This window comes from Salmo salar, chromosome ssa03 (assembly GCF_905237065.1).
Source record: "Salmo salar chromosome ssa03, Ssal_v3.1, whole genome shotgun sequence".
NCBI lineage: Eukaryota > Metazoa > Chordata > Actinopteri > Salmoniformes > Salmonidae > Salmo > Salmo salar.
The window spans coordinates 7,772,204-7,784,437 of record NC_059444.1 but is presented as its reverse complement, the minus strand read 5'-3'; positions in this window follow the sequence as shown (position 1 = coordinate 7,784,437).

The following is a 12,234-nucleotide window of genomic DNA, read 5'->3' as shown; positions in this document are numbered from 1 at the left end:
TTGTGTGATTTTGTTGTCAGCACATTCAACTATGTAAAGAAAAAAGTATTTAATATTTTTTTTTATTTCATTCAGATCTAGGATGTGTTGTTTAAGTGTTCCCTTCATTTTTTGGAGCAGTATATATAAACTTGCGCACCCATGCGTACAAAACGGGTGTACAAAGTATTCAGAATGGTTCAGAATGCTCTCTTTATGGATATTTTCTTAAGGTTAAGCATTATATGACTGAGTTATAGTCTCAGAAAAAAGATTGGCATATATTAAAACCACAAGCAGAGAGGAACATAAATAACCATCACAGTAGTATAATGACCACGAGGGGAGACAGAGAGCTGGTTTCAAAACGCAGGGCGCTGCAGGTGTTTATTGCAAAGGACCACAGGGGCAGGCAGAAGGTCATAAACAAGGGGGTCCAAAAGGGCAACAGTACAGGCAGGGAAAAGGCTAGCAACGTAGTCAGGGAGATCAAGCAATAGGTAGATAACAGGAAATCCGATAGCCTAAAGTACAGGCAGGTAATAGGCATCATTAGTGAGGCAGGAAAAACCAATCATACACAGGAGTACATCACGGGAAACGCAGCACTCCGAAAGACATGTGTCACAAAACAAACAATACCTCACAGTGATGGGGTGCAAAGAACTGAACTAAGTAGTGTGTGATAATGAAATACAGGTGTGTGAACAGGTGATTAGAATTCAGGTGATTGGGATTTTGGAGAGTGAGCTGCGTTCAGGGGATCTAGGTGTTTGAGGGTGTGAGTTGGAAGCAGATGTTACAAGAAGAGGTAAACTACAGCAAAGCCATAGAAGCGCATACTAAAAGAAGCGCATACTAAAAGAAGCGCATGCGCATTCTACCAATTTGGCTCGAATATGGGAAAAGCAAATCTAATCATGGATATACTTCAGCAGCATCTCCTTGCTGATAGGAAAATTCCAATCTAATAGAGAATTCAGGGATGTAATTGTGACTTTGCACAATGACATAAAAGATAAAACCGATAAAATAAAGATTAGTAGATGTACTCAGCGTAATCTATCTAACCCCATTATTTTTTTCTACTTTGCACTTTCTTCTACTACAAATCTACCATTCCAGTGTTTTACTTGCTATATTGCATTTACTTTCCACCATGGCTTTTTTTGCCTTTACCTCCCTTATGTCACCTAATTTGCTCACATTGTATATAGACTTATTTTTCTACTGTATTATTGACTGTATGTTTGTTTTACTCCATGTGTAAGTCTGTGTTGTTCTATGTTGTCGAACTGCTTTGCTTTATCTTGGCCAGGTCGCAATTGTAAATGAGAACTTGTTCTCAACTTGCCTACCTGGTTAAATAAAGTGAAATAAAATCTCACTAACTAACTATTTGTTAAGTAATTTGTGTATGTACAGTAGATACAAATTCTTTTTTAACTAATTATGACATATTTTTGGTTGCGTTATCCTTATGAACCGCATAGCATATCATTGCATCGAACTTGATAATATATTAACTATATGCTATCCAACGTTCATATCGACTTGACTATTCACGTCATTCTTAGCTTAGCTAAATGGTATAGTCGTTGTGCGACATTGTTAAATGGGGTGCTTTGTAAATTCGCTCTGGCTATTTGTTCGAATTTCAGAGTACTCGTCTGAATGTAACAGAGTACAGAATAACTGATGAATTTAACAACGCTCAACACCCATTGAATATGGCCGGTGTCAGTAAACGTTAGGGAAAATAATGTAATATAAATTATTGCCAGCAGCACAGTTAGTCACCAACACTTTGAATAACATGATAAAAATTCTAACCAGCTCTGCTGGATGAGTAGAATGGAGAGTAAAGATATGGCTTTGCTGTCTCTTTTGTCTGGAAGTAGCGTTAGCCAGTCAGCTAGCCAACGTTAGCCAGTTAGCTTGAATGCTTGACTGCCTTTGTTAGGCAAGAAAAGTATTATGCGTTATGAATCAGAAAGCTTGGATCAACCCTGCCCCTTGGCAGATTTTGGGGTTGAATAATCTTTGTCAGAATCAAGGACAGTGGATATTAGGTAAAATATTAAAATTGGCAGTATATATGGGCAAGAGCAGGAATTATGTTTACAAATAGTCAAACTTTGTATCACGCCACATTTAAACAATCGCTAAAGGCGTACATTTGAGGGTTCTGTGTTGATACATGATGTAGTGAGACACATTCACTCATATGGCAAACATCACCACATTAGTAAACTATTTGGTAGAGCAGGGTCACAAGGCATCATATACATACCTTTCCTCCTTTGGCCTTCTCTCCTTCCAGTTCTCTGCTGCCAATGACTGGAACGAACTACAAAAATCTCTGAAATTGGAAACACTCATCTCCCTCACTAGCTTCAAGCACCAGCTGTCAGAGCAGCTCACAGATCACTGCACCTGTACATAGCCCATCTATAATTTAGCCCAAACAACTACCTCTTCCCCTACTGTATTCATTCATTTCTTTATTTTGCTCCTTTACACCCCATTATTTCTATTTCTACTTTGCACTTTCTTCCACTACAAATCTAGCATTCCAGTGTTTTACTTGCTATATTGTATTTACTTTGCCACCATGGCCTTTTTTGCCTTTACCTCCCTTATCTCACCTCATTTGCTCACATTGTATATAGACTTATTTTTCTACTGTATTATTGACTGTATGTTTGTTTTACTCCATGTGTAACTCTGTGTTGTTGTATGTGTCAAACTGCTTTGCTTAATCTTGGCCAGGTTGCAATTGTAAATGAGAACTTGTTCTCAACTTGACCACCTGGTTAAATAAAAGTGAAATAAAAAATAAATAACAAATTAAATATGGGAAAGTACAACCAGCGAAACAAGAGAGAACATACTAATTAAAGTGGCCTTCCTGTGAACAGAAGTTATGTTTGTTTTGACTATAATGAAGAGAAAAAAAAATCATCTGGTATAGTAATGTTAGACGGAAAGACAGAGGTAGCGGAAAGATAGAGGTAGAGTATAGTAGAGATTGTTGAGGGATTTCTGAGTTTAAGGAAACAGAGATGTAGACTAGTGAGGCATCTTAAAGGGGCACACGCATGGAATTTTCAGAAGTTTTTATTTTCTGAGTTTTAATTAAACACGTTCATTATTTTGATAAGAAATGTACTGAAGAAACTTAATGTAAGTGTATTAATGTATGAAATGTTTGGACTGTTTTAAAATAATTTGTCTAATAGAGAAAGAACTGCAACCTTAACCAACCGTTGTTTTGTATTTTTTTGTACCATCATCTTTGAAATGCAAGAGAAAGGCCATAATGTATTATTCCAGCCCAGGTGCAATTTAGATTTTGGCCAGTAGATGGCAGCAGTGTATTTGCAATGTTTTAGAGTGATCCAATGAACCATTTCATTTCTGTTCAAAATGTTGTATCAAGGCGGCCCAAATGTGCCTAATTTGTTTATTAATAACTTTTCATGTTCAAAATTGTGCACTCTCCTCAAACAATAGCATGGTATTCTTTCTCTTTAATAGCTAATGTAAATTGGACAGTGCATTTAGATTAAAAATAATTTAACCTTTCTGCCAATATCAGATATGTCTATGTCCTGGGAAATGTTCTTGTTACTTACAACCTCATGCAAATCACATTAGCCTACGTTAGCTCAACCGTCCAGTGGAAGGGACACCGATCCCTAAGAAGTTTAAGGTCCTCAATAATGTTACCATTGTCCTTGATTCTAAGCAATATTGCGCTGCTATTTTTATTGATTTGGCCAAAGCTTTTAATATGGTAGACCATTCCATTCTTCTAAGAAGTATTGGTGTCTCTGAGGGGTCTTTGGGCTGGTTTGCTAACTACTTCTCTCAAAAAGCGCGGTGTATAAAGCCAGAAAATCTGCTGTCTCAGCCACTGCCTTTCACCAAGGGAGTACCCCAAGGCTCGATCCTAGGCCCTACACTCTTCTCAATTTACATCAACAACGTAGCTCAGAAGTAGGAAGCTCTCTCATCCATTTATATGCAGATGATACAGTCTTATACTCAGCTGGCCTTCCCCGGATTTTGTGTTAAATGCTCTACAACAAAGCTTTCTTAGTGTCCAACAAGCTTTCTCTACCCTTAACCTTGTTCTGAACACCTCCAAAACAAAGATCATGTGATTTGGTAAGAAGAATGCACCTCCTCCCAAAGGTGTTATTACTACCTCTGAGGTTTTAGAGCTTGAGGTAGTCACCTCATACAAGTACTTGGGAGTACGGCTAGACGGTGCGCTGTCTTTCTCTCAGCACATATCAAAGCTGCAGGATAAAGTTAAATCTAGACTTGCTTTCCTCTATCGTAATCGCTCCTATTTCACCCCAGCTGCCAAACTAACCCTGATTCAGATGACCATCCGACCCATGCTAGATTACGGAGACATACATTATAGATCGGTAGGTAAGGGTGCTCTCGAGCGGCTAGATGCTCTTTACCATTCGGTCATCAGATTTGCCACCAATGTTCCTTATAGGACACATCACTGCACTCTATACCCACTGGTTGATGCTTATTTATAAAATGTTCTTAGGCCTCACTCCCCCCTATCTGAGATATCTACTGAAGCCCTCATCCTCTACATACAACATCCTTTCTGCCAGTCACATTCTGTTAAAGGTCCCCAAAGCACACACATCCCTGGGTCGCTCCTCTTTTCAGTTCGCTGCAGCTAGCGACTTGAACGAGCTGCAACAAACACTCAAACTGGACAGTTTTATCTCAATCTTTTCATTCCAAGACTCAATCATGGACACTCTTACGGACAGTTGTGGCTGCTTTGTGTGATGTATTGTTGTCTCTACTTTCTTGCCCTTTGTGCTGTTGTCTGTGCCCAATAATGTTTGTACCATGTTGTGTTGCTACCATGCTGTGTGGTCATGTGTTGCTGCCTTGCTATGTTGTTGTCTTAGGTCTCTCTTTATGTAGTGTTGTGTTGTGTGTTTTGTCCTATATTTATATTGTCTTTATTTATTTATTTTAATCCCAGGCCCCCGTCCCCGCAGGAGGCCTTTTGCCTTTTGGTAGGTTGTCATTGTAAATAAGAATTTGTTCTTAACTGACTTGCCTAGTTAAATAAAGGTCAAATAAATACATTTAGAAAAAGAAACATTTCTTTGAAAGGTTTGAATGACCTCTGGCCTGAATTTGTAGTGTGGTTTGATAGCCCTCACTGGAAAGCCGGGAGATGGTTGGATGATGATTTGAAGGTAATTTGTAATACTACTACGGAGAAGTGTATAATTAATAGGACCACGAGAAGGATAGAAATGTCTCTAGTCTATTTTTTTTAATTTCTTGAATCAACTTATGGGTCCAATTTTTATGGAGTTAAGGGTAGTAATTCAAATGAGATTTGCAGTGTTGTTTTTACACATTACTCACATGGCCTGCATCACTTCTATCGAGAGACCTGAGTCTAAGCCAGCAACAGGTGTAGAGCATCTAGTTGAAGCTATCAACTGCCTATTCTCTCATGCCTTTTCTCTCAGGAGTACAAAAGAAGTCCACGTGGAGTGAGCATGGAGAGAGATCCGTTCCAAAGCTTCTCATGTTGACAAATGGACAAGACATAATAAGAGTTGTGGTGAGGCTCAGGTGAGACATTGCAATTGGGACAAGTGTGCCAAATCATTTCGATCCTTTCCAAAGCTGTGAAGGTTGGCCAGTTTAATGTTCAAGTCAAAAAACAATGTGCAGAGAAAGTAAAAGTGGGCTATGTCCTGAGAGTAAGATTCAAATATGCACAGGGGGACCTAATTGGATTTCAAGTCTAAGGTATTATTAACCAGTTGGCTATCTCAGCATGACCATCTTACTACTACAAAATCAAGAGTATCTGTACTGCATAGCCTATTTGAACTGTTTGTAAAGGAAGATGCAAACAGGGTTCGAATTGGCGCGGGGAGACACCACTGGACTTAATCACTCAGCCATCACAGCTTGCTGAATTAGCTCACACAAAAACGAAAGTATCCAAATTCAATAGCATAATTGAAATAATTTTCAAGCGAACTAAAATAAACCTTTTTCTAAGCACTTCAATCATTGGACGAGCCCATAAAATAAAGACAATTTCAATTCAGAGGACATAGTTCAAATATTTAAAGGACTATTTTATCATTGCGCTGTATGCAGGGTTAAAAACTGTACGAGAAGACTACATTGGATTTCAATTCCAACGCTTAAACCACTTGACCATCCTAGCCGTGGGAATACAAGGAAAGTGATGAGGAGAAAGCACAAGTGGGATTTTTACAGTGTGTGCAAATGGAGTAAGGAGGTAAGGCAATAAATAGGCCATAGTAGCGAAGTAATTACTATTTAGCAAATTAACACTGGAGTGATAGATGTGCAGATGATGATGTAAAAGTAGAAATACTGGTGTGGAAAAGAGCAAAAAAGTAAATAAAAACAATATGGGGATGAGGTAGGTAGTTGGATGGGCTATTTACAGATGGGCTGTGTACAGTTGCAGCGATCGGTAAGCTGCTCTGACCACTGGTGCTTAAAGTTAGTGAGGGAGATATAAGTCTCCAACTACATTTTTGCAATTTGTTCCAGTCATTGGCAGCAGAGAACTGGAAGGAAAGGCGGCCAAATGAGGTGTTGGCTTTGTGGATGACCAGTGAGATATACCTGCTGGAGCGCGTGCTACGGGTGGGTGTTGTTATGGGGACCAGTGAGCTGAGATAAGGCGGAGCTTTACCAAGCAAAGACTTATAGATGACCTGGAGCCAGTGGGTCTGGCGACGAATATGTAGCGAGGGCCAGCCGATGAGAGCATACAGGTCGCAGTGGTGGGTGGTATATGGGGCTTTGGTGACAAAATGGAGGGCACTGTGATAGACTGCATCCAGTTTGCTGAGTAGTGTTGGAGGCTATTTTGTAAATTACATCGCCGAAGTCGAGGATCGGTAGGATAGTCAGTTTTACGAGGATATGTTTGGCAGCGTGAGTGAAGGAGGCTTTGTTGCAAAATATGAAGACGATTCTAGATTTAATTTTGGATTGGAGATGCTTAATATGAGTCTGAAAGGAGAGTTTACAGTCTATAACCAGACACCTAGGTATTTGTAATTGTCCACATATTCTAAGTCAGAACTGTCCACAGTAGTGATGCTAGTCAGGCGGGCGGGTGCAGGCAGCGATTGGTTGAAGAGCATGCATTTAGTTTTACTAAAGAGCAGTTGGAGGCCACGGAAGGAGTGTTGTATGGCATTGAAGCTCGTTTGGAGGTTTGTTAACACAGTGTCCAAAGAAGGGCCAGATGTATACCGAATGGTGTTGTCTGCCTAGAGGTGGATCAAAGAATCACCCGCAAAAACAGCGACATCGTTGATATATACAGAGAAAAGACTCTGCCCGAGAATTGAACCCTGTGGTACCCCCATAGAGACTGCCAGAAGGCCGGACAACAGGCCCTCCGATTTGACACACAGAACTCTATCTGAGAAGTAGTTGGTGAACCAGGCGAGGCACCAGTAGCAGTAAATGGTGGAAGTACTGCCTGTGTAAAATCCTATTTAAACAGGGGAGGCTATAGAACAGCAGGAAGTGTCAGATATTTCAAATATTTTTGTAAATGAATTCAGTATGGCGGTCTTGTCACATTAATCATGGTTTTTATAGCAAGCATCCTTTTGTTTATGCACTCGATTTCTCTTCCAAGGTAGAACGACTCGGGGTGATATTTGGACTCAAACCACAGTGTAGTCATTTGCCAAGTAAGATACCATGCATGTAATCAAAAGCAAACCCTGCAATCATGTTGAAAACAGTAATGAACATTTAATGGAGATGGGTGCACTCTACCACGTGGTCAACCTGTCTGCGCTGTTCAGTGTTTGTGCATGGCTCTGGCTCACTCTCAAGCATATACACTCTAATGAGTGTATATTTCCCTTTTCTACCACTTCTCCTTTGTGATAGCACCAGTTGTTCACCATTGCATTGTTTGATATTGTCACGGATTCCGGAACTTTCATTACGCACACCTGTCCCCTATTCCCACTGATCAGTACTTGTATAAGTGTGCCCTTTGGTTTCCATTGGGCAGTCGATTATTGTTACAATGTCCGTTGGTGCGTGTGAGTACCTGTGCTGTGTGGTTTGGGCTTTCGTTCCCTTGTGGATTGTGCAGATGATTACGGGTCTCGTCCAATGTGTTAATCATTATGCACGTGTGTACTTATTCAAGGTACTCCTCGCGCTTTTGTTTGTGTTTCAACCCTGTGTTTTGTGTACGTGTTTGTTTGGTCTTCGTCCCCGTGCCTTTACATGGCACGCCGTAATTTGGGTGTAATAAAAAAAAATATTATGCATTCCTGCGCCTGGCTCCCGAATCATTCATACCAACGTGACAGATATTCTGTACTTTTCCAGCGAGCAGGGGAATCCCAAATACATAGTAAACTGTACAACATGTACATTTGTGGGTGTCCCTCTCAACTGGCATGTCAAGCCCTCACCCTCAAGTGTAACACAATCATCCACAAAGGAAATAATTAATTTCTGGGCTCTTTGGCCCCACAGGAATGATGTGCTTTACTCTTAGGTTCGGGGGAAGTTCATTATCTGTGACTTGTAAGGGAGAGGACTTGAATATTGGAACTTGAACATTCCATGAGAGTTAAAGGTTCATTAAATCAGTACCATTAAGGCCATGTATTGACTTGTATAGTTCACCATCATAAATGTTCCTTGTACTACCTGGGCTGCTCTTGGACCTAGAGCACTTATGTTCTAATGCGTCACAGAATTTGGGGACTGATAACTTTTCCTTTAGTTTTGACTGATAATTTAATGAACACTGATCCACTCTTGACAAGAGATGGCATGTCCCCAGGGAGGCAACCACATGATGTGCAATGATCTGGCACTTCACTGCCAAAGAAATACTGGCATGTTGGACAAAAGTACTGCATTTCAAAAATATCATTACAGTCAAAAGATTGTTGGGAACATCTTTTGTCCCCTCTGGACAATGGAGATGTATAATGCCCAATAAATCACTTAGAGCTAGATTGGCTGTGTGTCTTAGAGCATAGCAGAGCACTGAGAGCAGAGACTCATCTTCAGTCATTTTTTTTTGCATTTGGATAAATGTAGCTTTTTTTCTCCCCCCCTCCTTGTCCCCTGACTTGATTTCTGATGTCCCTGCCTTGTCCATCTGTGTTGTCTCCAGCTGCGTTGTCTCCCAGTAAGCACAACAGATGCCCAGGTCAGAATGAGTCTTATAGCCGTAGTGTTAACATGAAGGCAGATCACAACAGATATCCAGATCAGAAGGAGGCTTATAGCCCTAGTGTTAACATGAAGGCAAGCAGATCACTAAGAAACAGACAGTGGAACAGAAAGTAGACAAATGCAGGAGGTGAATAATGAAACAGAGAAGACAGCCAACCTGTACTTTGGTATTGTTCCCATATATTGAGCCTACCCTGTAGTTTTGTGGTAAGAGTTTCTGTTTTGAAGTCAGAAGGTTGGATGTTCGATCTTGGCCAAGCCATACCACATTTTTTGAAAATGTGACCATATTAGGCACCCAGAAATAGGCACCCAGAAATAAATATATTGTACGGTGGATACTTTAAACACCCCCCAACCCCAGATATCTAACCTGTTGAGGAACTACATTCCCATTTAACCTAAAAACCTGCCAATTTCTAGGATGGCTAAGTGATCGTTGCAGTTACCTTTTGCCACAAAGGTTGAGAGATCAAGTCCTTTCTGTTACCAATTCCCCACTGTTTTATGGTGTCAGTCTACCTTCTAAGTTCATGCAATTTCAATCGATATGTTGTTTTACCTGAATGGACAGGCGCTGGCGGTCTTTGTCACAGGGCGATCAACGTCGCTCTTGGACGAGCGGTCCTATGAGGAAGAGCCATGCATGGTAGGTAACTGTAACAACTGTCATTAACGTTTTAGAAAGGAGTGAGTGTGTAGCAATGCTATGCTGTTTTACCTGAGTGGAATACTTATCTGTAGCTATACGGCTTACAAGGCCGTCTTCCTCTTCCAATCTAAAGAGGGTAGATGTTGATGAGATGATTATGTATACAGTATAGACAAAATACAACCAATCGTCATTATCGGTAGACAGTTTTGGTATAGACTGTTTTAAGTCCATATACAGTTGAAGTCGGAAGTTTACATACACCTTAGCCAAATACATTTAAACTCAGATTCACAATTCCTGACATTTAATCCTGGTAAAAAATGCCCTGTCTTAGGTCAGTTGGGATCACCACTTTATTTTAAGAATGTGAAATTCCAGAATAATAGTAGAGAGAATGATTTATTTCAGCTTTTATTTCTTTCATCACATTCCCACTGGGTCAGAAGTTTACATACACTCAATTAGTATTTGGTAGCATTGCCTTTAAATTGTTTAACTTGGGTCAAACATGTCAGGTAGCCTTCCACAAGCTTCCCACAATAAGTTGGGTGAATTTTTGCCCATTCCTCCTGACAGAGCTGGTGTAACTGAGTTAGGTTTGTAGGCCTCCTTGCTCACACACGCTTCTACAGTTCTGCCCACAAATGTTCTATAGGATTGAGGTCAGGGCTTTGTGACAGCCACTCCAATACCTTGACTTTGTTGTCCTTAAGCCATTTTGCTACAACTTTGGAAGTATGCTTAGGGTCATTGTCCATTTGGAAGACCCATTTACGACCAAGCTTTAACTTCCTGAATGATGTCTTCAGATGTTGCTTCAATATATCCACATAATTTTCCATCCTCATGATGCCATCTATTTTGTGAATTGCACCAGTCCCTCCTGCAGCAAAGCAGCCCCACAACATGATGCTGCCACCCCCCTGCTTCACGGTTGGGATGGTGTTCTTCAGCTTGCAAGCATCCCCCTTTTTCCTCCAAACATAACGATGGTCATTATGGCCAAACAGTTCTATTATTGTTTTGTCAGACCAGAGGACATTTCTCCAAAACTAACGATCTTTGTCCCCATGTGCAGTTGCAAACTGTAGTCTAGCTTTTCTATGGCAGTTTCGGAGCACTGGCTTCTTCCTTGCTGAGCGGCCTTTCAGGTTATGTCAATATAGGACTCGTTTTACTTTTGTACCCGTTTCCTCCAGAATATTCAGAAGGTCCTTTGCTGTTGTTCTGGGATTGATTTGCACTTTTCACACGAAAGTACGTCAATCTCTAGGAGACAGAACCCGTCTCCCTCCTGAGCGGTATGATGGCTGCGTGGTCCCATGGTGTTTATACTTGTGTACTATTGTTTGTACAGATGAACATGGTACCTTCAGGCATTTGGAAATTGCTCCCAAGGATGAACCAGACTTGTGGAGGTCTACAATTTTTTTCTGAGGTCTTGGCTGATTTCTTTTGATTTTCCCATGATGTCAAGCAAAGAGGCACTGAGTTTGAAGGTAGGCCTTGAAATACATCCACAGGTACACATCCAATTGACTCAAATGATGTTAATTAGCCTATCAGAAGCTTCTAAAGCCCAAGCTGTTTAATAAAGGCACAGTCAATTTACCGTATGTAAACTTCTGACCCACTGGAATTGTGATACAGTGAATTATAAGTGAAATAATCTGTCTCTAAACAATTGTTGGAAAATTTACTTGTGTCATGCACAAAGTAGATGTTCTAACCGACTTGCCAAAACTATAGTTTGTTAACAAGAAATTTGTGAAGTGGTTGAAAAACAAGTTTTAATGACTCTAACCTAAGTGTATGTAAACTTCTGACTTCTACTGTAGGTACGTACAGTACATTCCATTTGTTATGAATGTCTGAAAATCATACAGTAGCTACGTTTCTTGTTGTTGACCCGTGGCCATCTCCTTTTCGTCCGTCTTGGGACTGGCATAGGTTCTTGGAAGTAGGCCTTCAATTCCATGAGTAGGCCTATAGGCTAGATTAAATTAATGGGGCAAAATAGGTCATTGAAAATGAGATTAAAATAGCTAACCAAGATACCCAGAACAGTGTTTTGCCTAGGATGGTAGTAGACGTGGCCAATGGCACAGTTTTGGAGGCTCTCTTGGCTGCAGAGATATTTTGCTGTTTTAAAGCAAATTTCCTGCAATTCTACACATTTTGTCATGGGGCTGAGAGAAAAATTGCCGTTTCAGAGCTAATTTCCTGCAATTCCCATGGCTTATGTTGTGTTATTATGTTATTGAAGAAAAAAAAATTGTCTGGATTTAGTAAAGTTTACACTGAAAATG